We start from the raw sequence: 23142 nt of genomic DNA, 5'->3' as shown, positions 1-23142 counted from the left end.
CGGAGACAGGTGTATCATTACACAGGTGTAAGATACAGAGGCAGGTGTATCATTATACAGGTGTAAGATACGGAGGCAGGTGTATCATTACACAGGTGTAAGATACAGAGGCAGGTGTATCATTACACAGGTGTAAGATACGGAGGCAGGTGTATCATTACACAGAACAGGTGTAAGATATGGATGCAGGTGTATCATTATACAGAACAGATATATGATATGGAGGCAGGTGTATCATTATACAGAACAGATATATGATATGGAGGCAGGTGTTTCCAGTGCCAGATTAAGGTCCTCATGGGCCTGGAGCTGAAATTTTTGAAGGGCCTATTGTGTACTTCCGTAGGGGTTGTGGGGGTGTGACGGGGGCTACTGATATGGGTGCGTGACCAGTGCTGTATTTATTATATATATATATATACATATATATATATATATACTAGGTGCTTCATCGCGCCCTACGGGCGCTCTTCACACCGTCGCGAGGGGCTACGCCCCCTTAACCCTTGCATGCCTTTCTGGGGTTTAATATTTGTATTATATGGAGTATTACCTGCATTCCTTTGTTAGTGGTTAAATATTGCACAATGAAAGGGCGTGCGATGGTGAAGGAGGCGCAGCCCCTTGCGACGGCGTGAACAGCACCTGCAGGGCACGATGTACAGAATGTAGCGGGTGCGGGGGGGACTGCGGATGGTGTCTGTAGATGCTGCGGGTGGAGGGGAGGCAGAAGTGGGGGTGGGGCCCGGATGGGGAAGGTTCGGGAGGTGCTGCGCGTGGGGGAGGGGCAGGGGAGTGGGGGATGCAGATGGGGGAGGGGTCCGGAGGCACCGCAGGTGGGGGAGGGGCAGGGGTGCCACGGGTGGGAGAGGGGCAGGTGTGGGGATGTTGTGGATGGGTGAAGGGTTCCGGAGGTGCTGTGGGATGGGAAGGGACGGGTGTGCCGGGGGTTGGGTAGGTGACCGCAGGCACCATGGGTAGGATAGGGGCAGGTACGGGTGTTGCGGCGGATGGGAAAGGAGGTCCGGAGGTGCTGCAGGTGGTGGAGGGGCAGGTGCAGGGGTGCCATTGGTGGGGGAGGGGTGGGTGAGGGGGGGACCGCTGATGGAGGAGGGTGTCTGCAGATGCTGCGGGTGGAGGGGGGCAGGTGTGGGGGGAGACGTATAAGGGGGGTGAATGGTGGAAGGGGCCTGGAGGTGCTGTGGGTGGTGAAGGGGTGGAGGAGTGGGAGCCACGGGTGGTGTAGGGGGTCTGGAGGCACAGCATGTGGGGGAGGGGTGGAGTGCCGCATGTGGTGGAGGGGAAGGTGCGGAGGTGTGGTGCATTGGGGAGAGGTCTGGAGGCGCTGCGGGTACTGTACATGCCATAAAAGGTAGTTGGAGGGTATGCAGTAACAGGGCCAGGACAGGGGTGACAGGGTCAGTACAGGGTTGACGGGGCCAGGACAGGGGTGACGGTGCCAGGATAGGGGTGACGGTGCCAGGACAGGGGTGACGGGGCCAGGACAGGGGTGACGGGGCCAGGACAGGGGTGACAGGGCCAGGACAGGGGTGACAGGGCCAGGACAGAAATGATAGGGACAGGATAGGGGTGACAGGGCCAGGGTAGGGGTGGCAGGACCAGGACAGAGGTGACGGGGCCAGTATAGGGTTCACAAGGCAAGCACAGGGGTGACAGGGCCAGGATAGGGGTAACAGGGCCAGCATAAGGGTGACAGGGCCAGGATAAGGGTGAAAGGGCCAGAATAAGGGTGGCAGGGCAAGGCCAGGGACATGACAGAACACAGGGCACGGGAGAGATTGGTATTAGGGACAAAACAGTGGTGACAGACAGATGTGTCTTACCGGAGTCACTGCTGCTGGCTGCTGCTGTTCCATTCCAACCTGTTGGGATCTGCTGCTGCTGGAGACTTGGCATGGCTGACTCTCTCAGGCTGGAGTCCTGCTTTCTCTGCCAGTCCGCATCCCTCCCCCCACTCCTCAGTCACACACCGCAGACCTCGCGCAGCTGCCGGGCACTGTGGTAAGGTGAGACTGGAAATGACTGGTTAGCCCCCAGGAGATGCTGCGGCTGGAGGGAGGAGGGGGTCATAGCATGCACGTGGCGCGGACCTCACGGCTTCCGGGCACTGTGGTAAGGGGAGACTGGGAGTGACTGGTTAGCTCCCAGGAGACGCTGCGGCTGGAGGGAGGAGTGGGTCAGAGCCTGCAAGCAGCTCGGATTTCTGCAGCGCTACCCGCCAGCTAAAGTGTGTGAATGAGCTGGGCGCACTCCACTGCGGGTGGCAGCGCTGCAGTTAGCGGTGGGGTTGCCGGGGCTGGAGATAACAGAGGCAGTATGGAACCTGCACTATGGAACCTGCACAGCGGCAGGTGCCTCACTAAACTGCAGCTAAGAAGCGTGGAGTGTGTCAGAAAGTGACGCTCCTCCGCACCAGAGAGACCCTGCTGAGTATGCCGATGTGGGGGGTCAAGCACACAGTGAGCCGGTGCCCGTCTGTCTGTATGACATACCCCTCACACACCCCCATACCTCCCAAATGTCCCGATTTTCGCGGGACAGTCCCATTTTTTGGGGTCTGTCCCGCTGTCCCACCCGCGGGTCGCAGTGTCCTGCGGTGGGGGGGGCAGTTGGAAAGCTCCTGTACTCGCTGTTCTGCTTAGCAGAGCAGCGGTGAATAGTGGAGACAGAGGGAGAGGGGGCATCAGGGGGTACGGATTAATGGGGGGGTTCCAGCAGCAGAGCCGGATTAAGGGGGGGGTGGGGTGGCCAGGGGATACGTACCGTTGGCCCCACAGTTTTAGGGGGCCCCCCGGCTGGAGTAGCTCTGTCCCAGCTCAGAAGCTCCCCCCCCCCCGTCCTGCCAGCAACAGTGGCAGCATTGTGCTACAGTCAGCACACACTGCTGCATATTGGCAGGTCTGTGGTGTTGCAGGGAGGCAGCAGTCTCCCTGCTTTCTTCTCCCTGTGCGGGTGTGTAGGGGGGAGCGACCACCTCCTCTGGATTTAGCCCTAGCTGAGGGGCCAAAATCCCATAAAAAAAATAAAAACAAAAAATCGAAATTTGCATAAGGGGGCGTGGCCGCGCGGTCCGCGATTAGGCCACGCCCCCCAACCCCCAGCAGGCACAGCAATGAGATAGGGCTCCCCTGTCTCAAGTTCCCTGGGCCCCCCGGACTCATAATCAGCCCCTGGGGGCATGCCAGCAGCTCACAGAGCGCTGGGCATGCCCCCTCACTGACGAAAACGGGGACCCTCCCGTGAAGCCACGCCCCCTTTTCACCGAGTGTTTCCCTCCTTCTGCCTGGAGAAAGCTCCTGCAGAAAGCTGGGAGGTATGCAGCCCTGTCTGTGACATGCCCAATGTCCATGCTATCTGCTTCTGCTCCTAGTCTCCTGTAGATTTGGCCAGATCTCTGTGACTCATTTGAATAACTCCGCCCACTGTTGTGACTCCGCCCAGCGTTAGCAAATGAATCACAAGGTCACAGAATAGGGCTATTATATAGGAGATATATATATATATACATATATATATATATATATATATATATATATATATTTATATACCGTGGTCGAAATTAAAATTTTGAAGTGGAAGTATGGAAAAGTGAAGGTTGTAATTCGACGTGCGCTCTGAAAAAGGGGGCGTGGTCACTCAAATGGGGGCGTGTAGTTTACCACACCATGTACTCCTTATACACCACAATAGTAGGACACCTTTTCCTATCTAGTACTGGTGCCCTTACATTACACCACACGGTATGAGCTGAAAATTCACATTATAGCACATGGAATGAGCCGATATTCACATTATAGCACACGGAATGAGCCGAAATTCACATTATAGCACACGAAATGAGCCGAAATTCACATATTAGAACATGATATGACCCAAAATTCACATCATAGCATATGGAATGAGCCGAAATTCACATTATAGCACACAGAATGAGCCGAAATTCACATTATAGCACACAGAATGAGCTGAAATTCACATTTTAGCACATGGAATGAGCCGAAATTCACATTATAGCACATGGAATGAGCCGAAATTCATAGTATAGCATACAGAATGAGCCGAAATTCACATTATAGCACACAGAATGAGCCGAAATTCATAGTATAGCACACAGAATGAGCCAAAATTCACATTATAGCACAAAGAATGAGCCGAAATTCACATTATAGCACACAGAATGATCTGAAATTCATCTTATAGCACACGGAGTGAGACGAAATTATAGCACACAGAATGAGCTGAAATTCATAGTATAGCACACAGAATGAGCCGAAATTCACATTATAGCACACAGAATGAGTAAAAATTCATAGTATAGCACACAGAATGAGCCGAAAATTCACATTATAGCACAAGTAAGACAAAATTCACATTATAGCACACAGAATGAGTCAAAATTCATAGTATAGCACACAGAATGAGCCGAAAATTCACATTATAGCACAAGTAAGACAAAATTCACATTATAGCACACATAATGAGCCGAAATTCACATTATAGCACACAGGATAAGCCGAAATTCACATTATGCCACATGGAATGAGACAAAATTCAGGGAGAGTGACAGCAGGAACAGGGAAAGTGACAGAGAGAGGGACAGCAAGGGCATACAGTAGGGACTAGGGAGAGCGAGAGGCAGCAGGGTAAGATTACCTAGTTAGCAGTGGTGGTGCTGAGGTTGCTGTGGTCTGCGGTGCGGTGGATGAGGAAGCTGTGGTCGGCGCGGTGCGGAGGAGGCTGTGGTCCTCGGAGATGGTACGTGGATGAGGAGGCTGTGGGAGTTGGCGGAGGTGCAGAGAAGGACTGAGGGCAGCAGAGGAGGCTGAGGGCGGCGGTGCAACGGAGGAGGAGGTTGTGGTCGGCAGCCTTTGGTGTGGCACTGCAGCTCCTATGACCGCGGCGATACTATTTGAAATCTGCCTCGGACCGGCAGCCAATCATGAGCAGCCACTCCTGATCAGCTGCCGGTCCGTGTCAGATTTGAAATAGTAGCGCTGCGGTCAGCTCGATGCGGTGGCGGGGGTCACACACACTACATATAAAAAAATATATATTACATTTAAAAAATATGTATATCTAATATATACAACTCGTTCATATCGTTAAGTGTGTAGGCACCAATGATGAACGATGCGCGGCCCCGTGCGCGTTCATCGTTGGTGCCTGGCGGCTTAAATAAGCAGTCCGCCAGGTGACGGGGGGAGTGAAGAAACTTCACTCCCCCCGTCACCACCCCCCCCGCCGCCGAGTTGCTTGTCTGCCGTATCAGCCGTCGGGCACATCGCCGAATGTGTAGGGCCCTTTAGTCGTTTTTTATTCATGCTGTGAGTGCCGCACTTCTGGCATCATGTGTGTGTGTGTGTATGTATGTATATATATATACTAGGTGCTTCATTGCGCCCTACGGGCGCTCTTCACACCGTCGCGAGGGGCTACGCCCCCTTAACCCTTGCATGCCTTTCTGGGGTTTAATATTTGTATTATATGGAGTATTACCTGCATTCCTTTGTTAGTGGTTAAATATTGCACAATGAAAGGGCGTGCGATGGTGAAGGAGGCGCAGCCCCTTGCGACGGCGTGAACAGCACCTGCAGGGCACGATGTACAGAATGTAGCGGGTGCGGGGGGGACTGCGGATGGTGTCTGTAGATGCTGCGGGTGGAGGGGAGGCAGAAGTGGGGGTGGGGCCCGGATGGGGAAGGTTCGGGAGGTGCTGCGCGTGGGGGAGGGGCAGGGGAGTGGGGGATGCAGATGGGGGAGGGGTCCGGAGGCACCGCAGGTGGGGGAGGGGCAGGGGTGCCACGGGTGGGAGAGGGGCAGGTGTGGGGATGTTGTGGATGGGTGAAGGGTTCCGGAGGTGCTGTGGGATGGGAAGGGACGGGTGTGCCGGGGGTTGGGTAGGTGACCGCAGGCACCATGGGTAGGGTAGGGGCAGGTACGGGTGTTGCGGCGGATGGGAAAGGAGGTCCGGAGGTGCTGCAGGTGGTGGAGGGGCAGGTGCAGGGGTGCCATTGGTGGGGGAGGGGTGGGTGAGGGGGGGACCGCTGATGGAGGAGGGTGTCTGCAGATGCTGCGGGTGGAGGGGGGCAGGTGTGGGGGGAGACGTATAAGGGGGGTGAATGGTGGAAGGGGCCTGGAGGTGCTGTGGGTGGTGAAGGGGTGGAGGAGTGGGAGCCACGGGTGGTGTAGGGGGTCTGGAGGCACAGCATGTGGGGGAGGGGTGGAGTGCCGCATGTGGTGGAGGGGAAGGTGCGGAGGTGTGGTGCATTGGGGAGAGGTCTGGAGGCGCTGCGGGTACTGTACATGCCATAAAAGGTAGTTGGAGGGTATGCAGTAACAGGGCCAGGACAGGGGTGACAGGGTCAGTACAGGGTTGACGGGGCCAGGACAGGGGTGACGGTGCCAGGATAGGGGTGACGGTGCCAGGACAGGGGTGACGGGGCCAGGACAGGGGTGACGGGGCCAGGACAGGGGTGACAGGGCCAGGACAGGGGTGACGGGGCCAGGACAGGGGTGACAGGGCCAGGACAGAAATGATAGGGACAGGATAGGGGTGACAGGGCCAGGGTAGGGGTGGCAGGACCAGGACAGAGGTGACGGGGCCAGTATAGGGTTCACAAGGCAAGCACAGGGGTGACAGGGCCAGGATAGGGGTAACAGGGCCAGCATAAGGGTGACAGGGCCAGGATAAGGGTGAAAGGGCCAGAATAAGGGTGGCAGGGCAAGGCCAGGGACATGACAGAACACAGGGCACGGGAGAGATTGGTATTAGGGACAAAACAGTGGTGACAGACAGATGTGTCTTACCGGAGTCACTGCTGCTGGCTGCTGCTGTTCCATTCCAACCTGTTGGGATCTGCTGCTGCTGGAGACTTGGCATGGCTGACTCTCTCAGGCTGGAGTCCTGCTTTCTCTGCCAGTCCGCATCCCTCCCCCCCCTCCTCAGTCACACACCGCAGACCTCGCGCAGCTGCCGGGCACTGTGGTAAGGTGAGACTGGAAATGACTGGTTAGCCCCCAGGAGATGCTGCGGCTGGAGGGAGGAGGGGGTCATAGCATGCACGTGGCGCGGACCTCACGGCTTCCGGGCACTGTGGTAAGGGGAGACTGGGAGTGACTGGTTAGCTCCCAGGAGACGCTGCGGCTGGAGGGAGGAGTGGGTCAGAGCCTGCAAGCAGCTCGGATTTCTGCAGCGCTACCCGCCAGCTAAAGTGTGTGAATGAGCTGGGCGCACTCCACTGCGGGTGGCAGCGCTGCAGCTAGCGGTGGGGTTGCCGGGGCTGGAGATAACAGAGGCAGTATGGAACCTGCACTATGGAACCTGCACAGCGGCAGGTGCCTCACTAAACTGCAGCTAAGAAGCGTGGAGTGTGTCAGAAAGTGACGCTCCTCCGCACCAGAGAGACCCTGCTGAGTATGCCGATGTGGGGGGTCAAGCACACAGTGAGCCGGTGCCCGTCTGTCTGTATGACATACCCCTCACACACCCCCATACCTCCCAAATGTCCCGATTTTCGCGGGACAGTCCCATTTTTTGGGGTCTGTCCCGCTGTCCCACCCGCGGGTCGCAGTGTCCTGCGGTGGGGGGGGGCAGTTGGAAAGCTCCTGTACTCGCTGTTCTGCTTAGCAGAGCAGCGGTGAATAGTGGAGACAGAGGGAGAGGGGGCATCAGGGGGTACGGATTAATGGGGGGGTTCCAGCAGCAGAGCCGGATTAAGGGGGGGGGGGGGTGGCCAGGGGATACGTACCGTTGGCCCCACAGTTTTAGGGGGCCCCCCGGCTGGAGTAGCTCTGTACCAGCTCAGAAGCTCCCCCCCCCCCCCCCCCCCCGTCCTGCCAGCAACAGTGGCAGCATTGTGCTACAGTCAGCACACACTGCTGCATATTGGCAGGTCTGTGGTGTTGCAGGGAGGCAGCAGTCTCCCTGCTTTCTTCTCCCTGTGCGGGTGTGTAGGGGGGAGCGACCACCTCCTCTGGATTTAGCCCTAGCTGAGGGGCCAAAATCCCATAAAAAAAATAAAAACAAAAATCGGAATTTGCATAAGGGGGCGTGGCCGCGCGGTCCGCGATTAGGCCACGCCCCCAACCCCCAGCAGGCACAGCAATGAGATAGGGCTCCCCTGTCTCAAGTTCCCTGGGCCCCCCGGACTCATAATCAGCCCCTGGGGGCATGCCAGCAGCTCACAGAGCGCTGGGCATGCCCCCTCACTGACGAAAACGGGGACCCTCCCGTGAAGCCACGCCCCCTTTTCACCGAGTGTTTCCCTCCTTCTGCCTGGAGAAAGCTCCTGCAGAAAGCTGGGAGGTATGCAGCCCTGTCTGTGACATGTCCAATGTCCAAGCTATCTGCTTCTGCTCCTAGTCTCCTGTAGATTTGGCCAGATCTCTGTGACTCATTTGAATAACTCCGCCCACTGTTGTGACTCCGCCCAGCGTTAGCAAATGAATCACAAGGTCACAGAATAGGGCTATTATATAGGAGATATATATATATGAGCAGATTTGCCCGGCACTCCCAATATTGGCAAGTATCCCGGGTGCCCACGCAGCAGAATAAAGTAGAGATGAGGTAAATGAAGCAGCGGCACTCCGGTTTAAATCAATCAACGAACGTGTATTGTATCGAAAGCATACATGAAGTGGTCACAACGTTCCGGGGTCCGCAACCCCTTTGTTAAGGCATGAACTGTTCACGCCTTGACAGAGGGGTTGCGGACCCCGGAACGTTGGCCCTATGTGACCACTTCATGTATGCTTTCGATACAATACACGTTCGTTGATTGATTTAAACCGGAGTGCCGCTGCTTCATTTACCTCATCTATATATATAGATATATATATATAGATATACAGATACTGTGTGTGTGTGTGTGTGTGTGTGTGTGTGTGTATATATATATATATTATATATATATATATATATATATATATATACGCACATACTCATACAGTATAGGATATATACTGAACATCTCACAGTGATCCTCTCTACTGAGGAGCGACGGACCAGCCAGGGCTTCCCTCACGGGGCTTACAGCAGAGGGAGCAGTGCTGTGCTGCGCTGCGAAGCTGGACACTGTGTGCGGTGGCGGGGCGGCGCCTATATGACGTCACACGTTGTGACGTCTGCGGAGGATGCGCCGGGTCTCACTGTAAGTACGCGGCGCAGGGAGGGCTAGGAAAGCCTTTCACTGCGCCGCCATTGTCTTTATGCCTGTGGGCTGTGGCGGCATCTGAATCATCTCTAAGGCGGCGGCGGAGGTTTGGAGGGGGAAGGCAGCGGGGATGTTAGAATGCTGCTGTAGAAGGATCCCCCCCCCCCTGTCTACAGCAGCATAGAGCAGTGGAGAGGCTGTGGGCCTATTTGATGTGTGGGCCTGGAGCTGCAGCTCCATCCGCCCCATTGTTAATCCGGCCCTGGGTGTATCATTACACAGGTGTAAGATACGGAGGCAGGTGTATCATTACACAAGTGTAAGATATGGAGGCAGGTGTATCATTATACAGGTGTAAGATATGGAGGCAGGTGTATCATTACACAGGTGTAAGATACGGAGGCAGGTGTATCATTACACAAGTGTAAGATACAGAAGCAGGTGTATCATTACACAGAACAGGTGTAAGATATGGAGGCAGGTGTATCATAATACAGAACAGGTGTAAGATACGGAAGCAGGTGTATCATTATAGAGAACAGATATATGATATGGAGGCAGGTGTATCATTATACAGGTGTAAGATACGGAGGCAGGTGTATCATTATACAGGTGTAAGATACGGAGGCAGGTGTATCATTATAGAGAACAGATATATGATATGGAGGCAGGTGTATCATTATACAGGTGTAAGATACGGAGGCAGGTGTATCATTATACAGGTGTAAGATACAGAGGCAGGTGTATCATTATACAGAACAGGTGTAAGATACGGAGGCAGGTGTATCATTATACAGGTGTAAGATACGGAGGCAGGTGTATCATTATACAGGTGTAAGATACAGAGGCAGGTGTATCATTATACAGGTGTAAGATACGGAGGCAGGTGTATCATTATACAGGTGTAAGATACGGAGGCAGGTGTATCATTACACAGGTGTAAGATACGGGGCAGGTGTATCATTAGACAGGTGTAAGATTCGGATGCAGGTGTATCATTATACAGGTGTAAGATACGGAGACAGGTGTATCATTATACAGGTGTAAGATACGGAGGCAGGTGTATCATTATACAGGTGTAAGATACGGAGGCAGGTGTATCATTATACAGGTGTAAGATACGGAGGCAGGTGTATCATTATACAGGTGTAAGATACGGAGGCAGGTGTATCATTATACAGGTGTAAGATACGGAGGCAGGTGTATCATTATACAGGTGTAAGATACGGAGGCAGGTGTATCATTATACAGAACAGGTGTAAGATACGGAGGCAGGTGTATCATTATACAGGTGTAAGATACGGAGGCAGGTGTATCATTATACAGAACAGGTGTAAGATACAGAGGCAGGTGTATCATTACACAGGTGTAAGATACAGAGGCAGGTGTATCATTATACAGGTGTAAGATACGGAGGCAGGTGTATCATTATACAGGTGTAAGATACATAGACACATAGAAACATAGCATTTGACGGCAGATAAGAACCACTTGGCCCATCTAGTCTGCCCCTTTTTTATTTTATCCTTTAGGCAATCTCAACCCTTTTTTAAGCTTAATTCTTTGTAAGGATATTCATATGCCTGTCCCAAGCATGTTTAAATTGCCCTACAGTCTTAGCCTCTACCACCTCTGATGGGAGGCTATTCCACTTATCCACTACCCTTTCTGTGAAGTAATTTTTCCTTAAATTTCCCCTGAACCTCCCCCCCTCCAGTCTCAATGTATGCCCTCGAGTTCTAATACTTCTTTTCCTTTGAAGAATGTTTCCCTCCTGAACTTTGTTAAGACCCTTGATATATTTGAAAGTTTCTATCATGTCCCCCCTTTCCCTTCTCTCCTCCAAACTATACATGTTAAGATCTTTTAGCCTTTCCGGGTAAGTTTTGTGATGTAGGCCATGCACCATTTTAGTTGCCCTTCTTTGTACACTCTCTAATGTATTTATATCCTTCTGGAGATAGGGTCTCCAGAACTGGACACAGTATTCCAGATGGGGCCGCACCAATGACCTATACAGTGGCATTATCACTTCTTTTTTCCTGCTACTGATTCCTCTCCCTATGCAACCAAGCATCTGACTTGCCTTTCTCATTGCTTTGTTGCATTGCTTTCCTGCCTTCAAGTCACTTGAAATAGTGACTCCTAAATCTCTTTCCTCCTCAGTAGTTTCCATTATAGTACCCTTGATACTATACTTAGCCTTTGGGTTTTTGAGGCCCAAGTGCATGATTTTGCATTTTTTAGCATTAAACTGTAGTTGCCACGTTCTTGACCATTTCTCAAGCCTACCTAGGTCATTAATCATTTGTTTGACCCCTCCCGGTGTGTCTACCCCGTTGCATATCTTTGTATCATCTGCAAAAAGGCATATCTTCCCTTCAATACCATCTGCAATGTCACCAACAAAGATATTAAAGAGAACTGGACCAAGTACAGATCCCTGGGGTACTCCACTGGTAACATTTCCCTCCATAGATTGCACTCCATTAACTACGACTGTCTGTTTCCTATCCTGCAACCAGGTTCTTATCCATTTAACTGATTTATAATCCACCCCCAGGCTTTCAAGTTTATTTAGCAGTCTGCGATGTGGGACAGTGTCAAATGCCTTACTAAAGTCTAGATATGCTACATCTACAGCTCCTCCTTGATCTATTATTTTCATCACAGAGTCAAAAAAGTCAATAAGATTTGTTTGGCATGATCTCCCACCAGTAAATCCATGCTGTTTTGGATCCTGTAAATTGTTTGATTTAAGATATTCCACTACTCTTTCTTTTAATAGTTTTTCCATTACTTTCCCTACTACTGATGTAAGGCTTACTGGTCTGTAGTTACTTGCTTCTTCCTTGCTTCCACTTTTGTGCAGTGGAACTACATTTGCTCTTTTCCAGTCCTCTGGAATAGCACCTGTATTTAGTGACTGGTTAAATAATTCTGTTAAAGGTGTAACCAGCACATCTTTTAGCTCTTTGAGTATCCTTGGGTGTATCCCATCTGGTCCCATTGATTTTTCCACTTTTAGTTTTGAAAGTTCTGTTAGGACCTTCTCCTCTGTAAATGTATTTTCATCTACCTTATTTTTATGAATGTCCTTGCAACTTAACTGTGGCCCCACCCCTTCTTCTGTAGTGAATACTGAGCAAAAATAATTATTTAGGTGATCTGCTATTGCCTTGTCTCCCTCCACCAAATGCCCACTCTCTGTCTTAAGTCTTATTATTCCTCCATTTGATTTTCTCCTTTCACTTATATACTTAAAAAAAGTTTTGCCCCCTTTATCTACTGACTGGGCCATTTTCTCCTCAGCTTCTGCCTTTGCACGTCTGATCACTTTCTTAGCATCCTTCCGTCTGTCCAGATACACCTCTTTGTCGTTATTATTTTGAGTCTGTTTGTATTTCCTAAAAGCCATCTTTTTTGCTTTCACACTAGTTGATACTTCTTTTGTGAACCACACTGGCTTCCTTTTCCTGGTGCTTTTCCTAACCATTTTGATACAAAGGTCTGTTGCACTTAGCATTGCACTTTTCAGTTTTTTCCACCTCTCCTGCACTCCTTCCAAGTTCCTCCAGTCTGCCAATGAATCACTTAAACATCTCCCCATTTTTGCAAAGTCAGCATTTCTAAAATCCAACACCTTTGTTTTTGTGTGACAGGAGTTGTATCCTGTCTTTATACTAAACCATACTGCTTGATGATCACTGGATCCCAGGTGCTCACCCACATATATATCAGATATCCTATCACCATTTGTAAGGATTAGATCTAATATTGAGTCTTTGCGAGTGGGCTCCCTCACCAATTGCTTGAGAGATGCTCCCTGTAAGGAATGTAAAAATTTGCCACTTGTAGCTGAACTTGCAAAAGACCCCTCCCAATTTACATCAGGTAAATTAAAGTCTCCCATGATTATGACTTCTCCCTTAAAAGCCATTTTAGAGATGTCCAACAATAGGTTCCTGTCCAAATCCTGCCCCTGGCCTGGTGGTCTATAGATCACCCCAATGCGAATAATGTCCTTCTTCCCAGTTTCTATGGTGACCCAAAGGGCCTCAGTTTTGGCTTCAATATTTTGTATTAAAGTAGCATTTATGCTTTTTTTCACATACATTGCTACCCCTCCTCCTATTCTTCCTATTCTATCTTTCCTAAATAAATTGTATCCTGGTATAACTAAGTCCCAGTCATGATTCTCATTGCACCAAGACTCTGTAATTGCCACAAAATCCAGGTTATCCCTTGTCATTATTGCAATTAGCTCTGGAATTTTGTCTCCTAAGCTCCTAGCATTTGCACACATAGCTTTAAGAATTTTGTCTGTGCATTTGTTATTAGTAGCCATGTCCAGAGCGTACAAAATAAATGACAAGTTTAAAGTTGAAATTACCTGTTTGGGGATGTTGCTCAGTATTTGTTTTCTTTTACTAATCGGTAATCATACTCTGTATTTAGTAAGGTGTAGTCATGGTGTAAAGGACAAAGATATAGTACACCTGACCACAATGGTAAATGTTCAAAGGAGGTAAACACCAGTCAGTATGCAATAATAAAATGTTTCACCGAGCAACTTCCCCACACATGCAATGACATTTACAAGAAATCATTACATTAAGAAACATACATAAGTTTGCCTAAGAGAGAACTGTAGTGAGCAGATTGGGGATGCCTTTTCATAGGTTTTTAAAAACAGATAATATGCATAAGATGAATTACATACTTTTGAGGCATTAAAGCAGTCCTTTTGTGGTAGTGTTGGTGTGTTGATGTTTCCCTTCTGTTTTCCTTTGGTTTAACGCAGGTATAACACTATTTTTATAATAACACTTTTATGTCAGCACTTCTATGGAAGCACGACCAGCCGATGGCTATACAGCCGTATACTAGACTTCAAATAGGAACAATATCCATGTGAATGCAATGATTGCAAACTCCACCCAATACAACCCCCCCTTTAAGCTAAGGCCATAGCTAAGGATACGGAGGCAGGTGTATCATTATACAGGTGTAAGATACGGAGGCAGGTGTATCATTATACAGAACAGGTGTAAGATACGGAGGCAGGTGTATCATTACACAGGTGTAAGATACAGAGGCAGGTGTATCATTATACAGGTGTAAGATACAGAGGTAGGTGTATCATTATACAGGTGTAAGATACGGAGGCAGGTGTATCATTATACAGGTGTAAGATACGGAGGCAGGTGCATCATTATACAGGTGTAAGATACAGAGGCAGGTGTATCATTATACAGAACAGGTGTAAGATACGGAGGCAGGTGCATTATACAGGTGCAAGATACAGAGGCAGGTGTATCATTATACAGGTGTAAGATACAGAGGCAGGTGTATCATTATACAGGTGTAAGATACAGAGGCAGGTGTATCATTATACAGGTGTAAGATACAGAGGCAGGTGTGTCATTATACAGGTGTAAGATACGGAGGCAGGTGTATCATTATACAGGTGTAAGATACGGAGGCAGGTGTATCATTACACAGGTGTAAGATACGGAGGCAGGTGTATCATTACACAGGTGTAAGATACGGAGGCAGTTGTATCATTATACAGGTGTAAGATACGGAGGCAGGTGTATCATTATACAGGTGTAAGATACGGAGGCACGTGTATCATTATACAGGTGTAAGATACGGAGGCAGGTGTATCATTATACAGGTGTAAGATACGGAGGCAGGTGTATCATTATACAGGTGTAAGATACGGAGGCAGGTGTATCATTATACAGAACAGGTGTAAGATACGGAGGCAGGTGTATCATTATACAGAACAGATATATGATATGGAGGCAGGTGTATCATTATACAGGTGTAAGATATGGAGGCAGGTGTATCATTATACAGGTGTAAGATATGGAGGCAGGTGTATCATTATACAGGTGTAAGATACGGAGGCAGGTGTATCATTATACAGGTGTAAGATATGGAGGCAGGTGTATCATTATACAGGTGTAAGATATGGAGGCAGGTGTATCATTATACAGGTGTAAGATACGGAGGCAGGTGTATCATTATACAGGTGTAAGATACGGAGGCACGTGTATCATTATACAGAACAGGTGTAAGATATGGAGGCAGGTGTATCATTATACAGGTGTAAGATACGGAGGCAGGTGTATCATTATACAGGTGTAAGATACGGAGGCAGGTGTATCATTATACAGGTGTAAGATACGGAGGCAGGTGTATCATTATACAGAACAGGTGTAAGATACGGAGGCAGGTGTATCATTATACAGGTTACGATACGGAGGCAGGTGTATCATTATACAGGTGTAAGATACAGAGGCAGGTGTATCATTATACAGGTGTAAGATACGGAGGCACGTGTATCATTATACAGAACAGGTGTAAGATATGGAGGCAGGTGTATCATTATACAGGTGTAAGATACGGAGGCAGGTGTATCATTATACAGGTGTAAGATACGGAGGCAGGTGTATCATTATACAGGTGTAAGATACGGAGGCAGGTGTATCATTATACAGAACAGGTGTAAGATACGGAGGCAGGTGTATCATTATACAGGTGTACGATACGGAGGCAGGTGTATCATTATTAGAGATGAGCGGGTTCGGTTTCTCTGAATCCGAACCCGCACGAACTTCATGTTTTTTTTCACGGGTCCGAGCGACTCGGATCTTCCCGCCTTGCTCGGTTAACCCGAGCGCGCCCGAACGTCATCATGACGCTGTCGGATTCTCGCGAGGCTCGGATTCTATCGCGAGACTCGGATTCTATATAAGGAGCCGCGCGTCGCCGCCATTTTCACACGTGCATTGAGATTGATAGGGAGAGGACGTGGCTGGCGTCCTCTCCGTTTAGAGTGACTAGAGTACTAGAGAGAGACACAAATTTTGGGGAGCATATAGGAGGAGTACTACTTGCTGCTGATAGTGTGACCAGTGACCAGTGCCACCAGTTAGATTAGAAGAGAGAGAGAGAGAGAGATTGACCTGATTTACTGGAGCTTAGGAGTACTGTAGAAGTGTAGAGAGTGCAGAGTTTACTAGTGACTGACCACAGTGACCACCAGACAGTGCAGTTTTTATTTAATATATCCGTTCTCTGCCTGAAAAAAACGATACACACAGTGACTCAGTCACATACCATATCTGTGTGCACTGCTCAGCCCAGTGTGCTGCATCATCTATGTATATATATCTGACTGTGCTCAGCTCACACAGCTTATAATTGTGGGGGAGACTGGGGAGCACTGCAGTGCCAGTTATAGGTTATAGCAGGAGCCAGGAGTACATATTATATTAAAATTAAACAGTGCACACTTTTGCTGCAGGAGTGCCACTGCCAGTGTGACTGACCAGTGACCTGACCACACTGACCACCAGTATAGTTAGTAGTATACTATATTGTGTGATTGCCTGAAAAAGTTAAACACTCGTCGTGTGACTTCACTTGTGTGGTGTTTTTTTTTTATTCTATAAAAAACTCATTCTGCTGACAGTGTCCAGCAGGTCCGTCATTATATAATATATATACCTGTCCGGCTGCAGTAGTGATATATATATATTTTTTATATCATTATTTATCATCCAGTCGCAGCAGACACAGTACGGTAGTTCACGGCTGTAGCTACCTCTGTGTCGGCACTCGGCAGTCCGTCCATAATTGTATACCACCTACCCGTGGTTTTTTTTTCTTTCTTCTTTATACGTACATACTACTACATCTCTTTATCAACCAGTCTATATTAGCAGCAGACACAGTACAGTACGGTAGTTCACGGCTGTAGCTACCTCTGTGTCGGCACTCGGCAGTCCGTCCATAATTGTATACCACCTACCCGTGGTTTTTTTTTTCTTTCTTCTTTATACATACATACTACTACATCTCTTTATCAACCAGTCTATATTAGCAGCAGACACAGTACAGTACGGTAGTTCACGGCTGTAGCTACCTCTGTGTCGGCACTCGGCAGTCCGTCCATAATTGTATACCACCTACCCGTGGTTTTTTTTTCTTTCTTCTTTATACATACATACTACTACATCTCTTTATCAACCAGTCTATATTAGCAGCAGACACAGTACAGTACGGTAGTTCACGGCTGTAGCTACCTCTGTGTCGGCACTCGGCAGTCCGTCCATAATTGTATACCACCTACCCGTGGTTTTTTTTTCTTTCTTCTTTATACATACATACTACTACATCTCTTTATCAACCAGTCTATATTAGCAGCAGACACAGTACAGTACGGTAGTTCACGGCTGTAGCTACCTCTGTGTCGGCACTCGGCAGTCCGTCCATAATTGTATACCACCTACCCGTGGTTTTTCTTTCTTTCTTCTTTATACATACATACTACTACATCTCTTTATCAACCAGTCTATATTAGCAGCAGACACAGTACAGTACGGTAGTTCACGGCTGTAGCTACCTCTGTGTCGGCACTCGGCAGTCCGTCCATAATTGTATACCACCTACCCGTGGTTTTTTTTTCTTTCTTCTTTATACATACATACTACTACATCTCTTTATCAACCAGTCTATATTAGCAGCAGACACAGTACAGTACGGTAGTTCACGGCTGTAGCTACCTCTGTGTCGGCACTCGGCAGTCCGTCCATAATTGTATACTAGTATCCATCCATCTCCATTGTTTACCTGAGGTGCCTTTTAGTTGTGCCTATTAAAATATGGAGAACAAAAATGTTGAGGTTCCAAAATTAGGGAAAGATCAAGATCCACTTCCACCTCGTGCTGAAGCTGCTGCCACTAGTCATGGCCGAGACGATGAAATGCCAGCAACGTCGTCTGCCAAGGCCGATGCCCAATGTCATAGTACAGAGCATGTCAAATCCAAAACACCAAATATCAGTAAAAAAAGGACTCCAAAACCTAAAATAAAATTGTCGGAGGAGAAGCGTAAACTTGCCAATATGCCATTTACCACACGGAGTGGCAAGGAACGGCTGAGGCCCTGGCCTATGTTCATGGCTAGTGGTTCAGCTTCACATGAGGATGGAGGCACTCAGCCTCTCACTAGAAAAATGAAAAGACTCAAGCTGGCAAAAGCAGTAGCACCGCAAAGAACTGTGCGTTCTTCGAAATCCCAAATCCACAAGGAGAGTCCAATTGTGTCGGTTGCGATGCCTGACCTTCCCAACACTGGACGTGAAGAGCATGCGCCTTCCACCATTTGCACGCCCCCTGCAAGTGCTGGAAGGAGCACCCGCAGTCCAGTTCCTGATAGTCAGATTGAAGATGTCAGTGTTGAAGTACACCAGGATGAGGAGGATATGGGTGTTGCTGGCGCTGGGGAGGAAATTGACCAGGAGGATTCTGATGGTGAGGTGGTTTGTTTAAGTCAGGCACCCGGGGAGACACCTGTTGTCCGTGGGAGGAATAGGGCCGTTGACATGCCTGGTGAAAATACCAAAAAAATCAGCTCTTCGGTGTGGAAGTATTTCACCAGAAATGCGGACAACAGGTGTCAAGCCGTGTGTTCCCTTTGTCAAGCTGTAATAAGTAGGGGTAAGGACGTTAACCACCTCGGAACATCCTCCCTTATACGTCACCTGCAGCGCATTCATAATAAGTCAGTGACAAGTTCAAAAACTTGGGCCGACAGCGGAAGCAGTCCACTGACCAGTAAATCCCTTCCTCTTGTAACCAAGCTCACGCAAACCACCCCACCAACTCCCTCAGTGTCAATTTCCTCCTTCCCCAGGAATGCCAATAGTCCTGCAGGCCATGTCACTGGCAATTCTGACGAGTCCTCTCCTGCCTGGGATTCCTCCGATGCATCCTTGCGTGTAACGCCTACTGCTGCTGGCGCTGCTGTTGTTGCTGCTGGGAGTCGATGGTCATCCCAGAGGGGAAGTCGTAAGCCCACTTGTACTACTTCCAGTAAGCAATTGACTGTCCAACAGTCCTTTGCGAGGAAGATGAAATATCACAGCAGTCATCCTGTTGCAAAGCGGATAACTGAGTCCTTGACAACTATGTTGGTGTTAGACGTGCATCCGGTATCCGCCGTTAGTTCACAGGGAACTAGACAATTTATTGAGGCAGTGTGCCCCCGTTACCAAATACCATCTAGGTTCCACTTCTGTAGGCAGGCGATACCGAGAATGTACACGGACGTCAGAAAAAGACTCACCAGTGTCCTAAAAAATGCAGTTGTACCCAATGTCCACTTAACCACGGACATGTGGACAAGTGGAGCAGGGCAGGGTCAGGACTATATGACTGTGACAGCCCACTGGGTAGATGTATGGACTCCCGCCGCAAGAACAGCAGCGGCGGCACCAGTAGCAGCATCTCGCAAACGCCAACTCTTTCCTAGGCAGGCTACGCTTTGTATCACCGCTTTCCAGAATACGCACACAGCTGAAAACCTCTTACGGCAACTGAGGAAGATCATCGCAGAATGGCTTACCCCAATTGGACTCTCCTGTGGATTTGTGGCATCGGACAACGCCAGCAATATTGTGTGTGCATTAAATATGGGCAAATTGCAGCACGTCCCATGTTTTGCACATACCTTGAATTTGGTGGTGCAGAATTTTTTTAAAAACGACAGGGGCGTGCAAGAGATGCTGTCGGTGGCCAGAAGAATTGCGGGACACTTTCGGCGTACAGGCACCACGTACAGAAGACTGGAGCACCACCAAAAACTACTGAACCTGCCCTGCCATCATCTGAAGCAAGAAGTGGTAACGAGGTGGAATTCAACCCTCTATATGCTTCAGAGGTTGGAGGAGCAGCAAAAGGCCATTCAAGCCTATACAACTGAGCACGATATAGGAGGTAGAATGCACCTGTCTCAAGTGCAGTGGAGAATGATTTCAACGTTGTGCAAGGTTCTGCAACCCTTTGAACTTGCCACATGTGAAGTCAGTTCAGACACTGCCAGCCTGAGTCAGGTCATTCCCCTCATCAGGCTTTTGCAGAAGAAGCTGGAGGCATTGAAGAAGGAGCTAAAAGGGAGCGATTCCGCTAGGCATGTGGGACTTGTGGATGCAGCCCTTAATTCGCTTAACAAGGATTCACGGGTGGTCAATCTGTTGAAATCAGAGCACTACATTTTGGCCACCGTGCTCGATCCTAGATTTAAAACCTACCTTGGATCTCTCTTTCCGGCAGACACAAGTCTGCTGGGGTGCAAAGACCTGCTGGTGACAAAATTGTCAAGTCAAGCGGAACGCGACCTGTCAACATCTCCTCCTTCACATTCTCCCGCAACTGGGGGTGCGAGGAAAAGGCTCAGAATTCCGAGCCCACCCGCTGGCGGTGATGCAGGGCAGTCTGGAGCGACTGCTGATGCTGACATCTGGTCCGGACTGAAGGACCTGACAACGATTACGGACATGTCGTCTACTGTCACTGCATATGATTCTCTCAACATTGAAAGAATGGTGGAGGATTATATGAGTGACCGCATCCAAGTAGGCACGTCACACAGTCCGTACTTATACTGGCAGGAAAAAGAGGCAATTTGGAGGCCCTTGCACAAACTGGCTTTATTCTACCTAAGTTGCCCTCCCACAAGTGTGTACTCCGAAAGAGTGTTTAGTGCCGCCGCTCACCTTGTCAGCAATCGGCGTACGAGGTTACATCCAGAAAATGTGGAGAAGATGATGTTCATTAAAATGAATTATAATCAATTCCTCCGCGGAGACATTGACCAGCAGCAATTGCCTCCACAAAGTACACAGGGAGCTGAGATGGTGGATTCCAGTGGGGACGAATTGATAATCTGTGAGGAGGGGGATGTACACGGTGATATATCGGAGGATGATGATGAGGTGGACATCTTGCCTCTGTAGAGCCAGTTTGTGCAAGGAGAGATTAATTGCTTCTTTTTTGGTGGGGGTCCAAACCAACCCGTCATATCAGTCACAGTCGTGTGGCAGACCCTGTCACTGAAATGATGGGTTGGTTAAAGTGTGCATGTCCTGTTTATACAACATAAGGGTGGGTGGGAGGGCCCAAGGACAATTCCATCTTGCACCTCTTTTTTCTTTTATTTTTCTTTGCGTCATGTGCTGTTTGGGGAGGGTTTTTTGGAAGGGACATCCTGCGTGACACTGCAGTGCCACTCCTAGATGGGCCCGGTGTTTGTGTCGGCCACTAGGGTCGCTAATCTTACTCACACAGCTACCTCATTGCGCCTCTTTTTTTCTTTGCGTCATGTGCTGTTTGGGGAGGGTTTTTTGGAAGGGACATCCTGCGTGACACTGCAGTGCCACTCCTAGATGGGCCAGGTGTTTGTGTCGGGCACTTGGGTCGCTGAGCTTAGTCACACAGCTACCTCATTGCACCTCTTTTTTTCTTTGCGTCATGTGCTGTTTGGGGAGTGTTTTTTGGAAGGGCCATCCTGCGTGACACTGCAGTGCCACTCCTAGATGGGCCAGGTGTTTGTGTCGGCCACTAGGGTCGCTTAGCTTAGTCATCCAGCGACCTCGGTGCAAATTTTAGGACTAAAAATAATATTGTGAGGTGTGAGGTATTCAGAATAGACTGAAAATGAGTGGAAATTATGGTTTTTGAGGTTAATAATAATATGGGATCAAAATGACCCCCAAATTCTATGATTTAAGCTGTTTTTTAGGGTTTTTTGAAAAAAACACCCGAATCCAAAACACACCCGAATCCGACAAAAAAAATTCGGTGAGGTTTTGCCAAAACGCGGTCGAACCCAAAACACGGCCGCGGAACCGAACCCAAAACCAAAACACAAAACCCGAAAAATTTCAGGCGCTCATCTCTAATCATTATACAGGTGTAAGATACGGAGACAGGTGTATCATTATACAGGTGTAAGATACGGAGGCAGGTGTATCATTATACAGGTGTAAGATACGGAGGCACGTGTATCATTATACAGAACAGGTGTAAGATATGGAGGCAGGTGTATCATTATACAGGTGTAAGATACGGAGGCAGGTGTATCATTATACAGGTGTAAGATACGGAGGCAGGTGTATCATTATACAGGTGTAAGATACGGAGGCAGGTGTATCATTATACAGAACAGGTGTAAGATACGGAGGCAGGTGTATCATTATACAGGTGTACGATACGGAGGCAGGTGTATCATTATACAGGTGTAAGATACAGAGGCAGGTGTATCATTATACAGGTGTAAGATACGGAGGCACGTGTATCATTATACAGAACAGGTGTAAGATATGGAGGCAGGTGTATCATTATACAGGTGTAAGATACGGAGGCAGGTGTATCATTATACAGGTGTAAGATACGGAGGCAGGTGTATCATTATACAGGTGTAAGATACGGAGGCAGGTGTATCATTATACAGAACAGGTGTAAGATACGGAGGCAGGTGTATCATTATACAGGTGTAAGATACGGAGGCAGGTGTATCATTATACAGGTGTAAGATACGGAGACAGGTGTATCATTATACAGGTGTAAGATACGGAGGCAGGTGTATCATTATACAGGTGTAAGATACGGAGGCAGGTATATCATTATACAGGTGTAAGATACGGAGGCAGGTATATCATTATACAGAACAGGTGTAAGATACGGAGGCAGGTGTATCATTATACAGGTGTACGATACGGAGGCAGGTGTATCATTATACAGGTGTAAGATACAGAGGCAGGTGTATCATTATACAGGTGTAAGATACGGAGGCAGGTGTATCATTATACAGAACAGGTGTAAGATATGGAGGCAGGTGTATCATTACACAGGTGTAAGATACGGAGGCAGGTGTATCATTATACAGGTGTAAGATACGGAGGCACGTGTATCATTATACAGAACAGATATACGATACGGAGGCAGGTGTATCATTATACAGGTGTAAGATACGGAGACAGGTGTATCATTATACAGGTGTAAGATACGGAGGCAGGTGTATCATTATACAGGTGTAAGATACGGAGACAGGTGTATCATTATACAGGTGTAAGATACGGAGGCAGGTGTATCATTATACAGGTGTAAG

General features: G+C 48.7%; 1 protein-coding gene across 1 annotated transcript in view; it reads left to right on the top strand.

Annotated features, from left to right (window-relative positions):
• Positions 1–23142, top strand: part of CALB2 (calbindin 2) — a 145460-nt gene that overhangs the window by 108535 nt on the left and 13783 nt on the right. The gene's annotated exons all lie outside the window — the stretch shown is intronic.

The sequence above is a fragment of the Pseudophryne corroboree genome, chromosome 11 (genome assembly GCF_028390025.1).
Source record: "Pseudophryne corroboree isolate aPseCor3 chromosome 11, aPseCor3.hap2, whole genome shotgun sequence".
NCBI classification, from domain to species: Eukaryota; Metazoa; Chordata; class Amphibia; order Anura; family Myobatrachidae; genus Pseudophryne; species Pseudophryne corroboree.
Note: the sequence above shows the minus strand (reverse complement) of the source record. Positions and strands in the feature narration are given on the sequence as shown.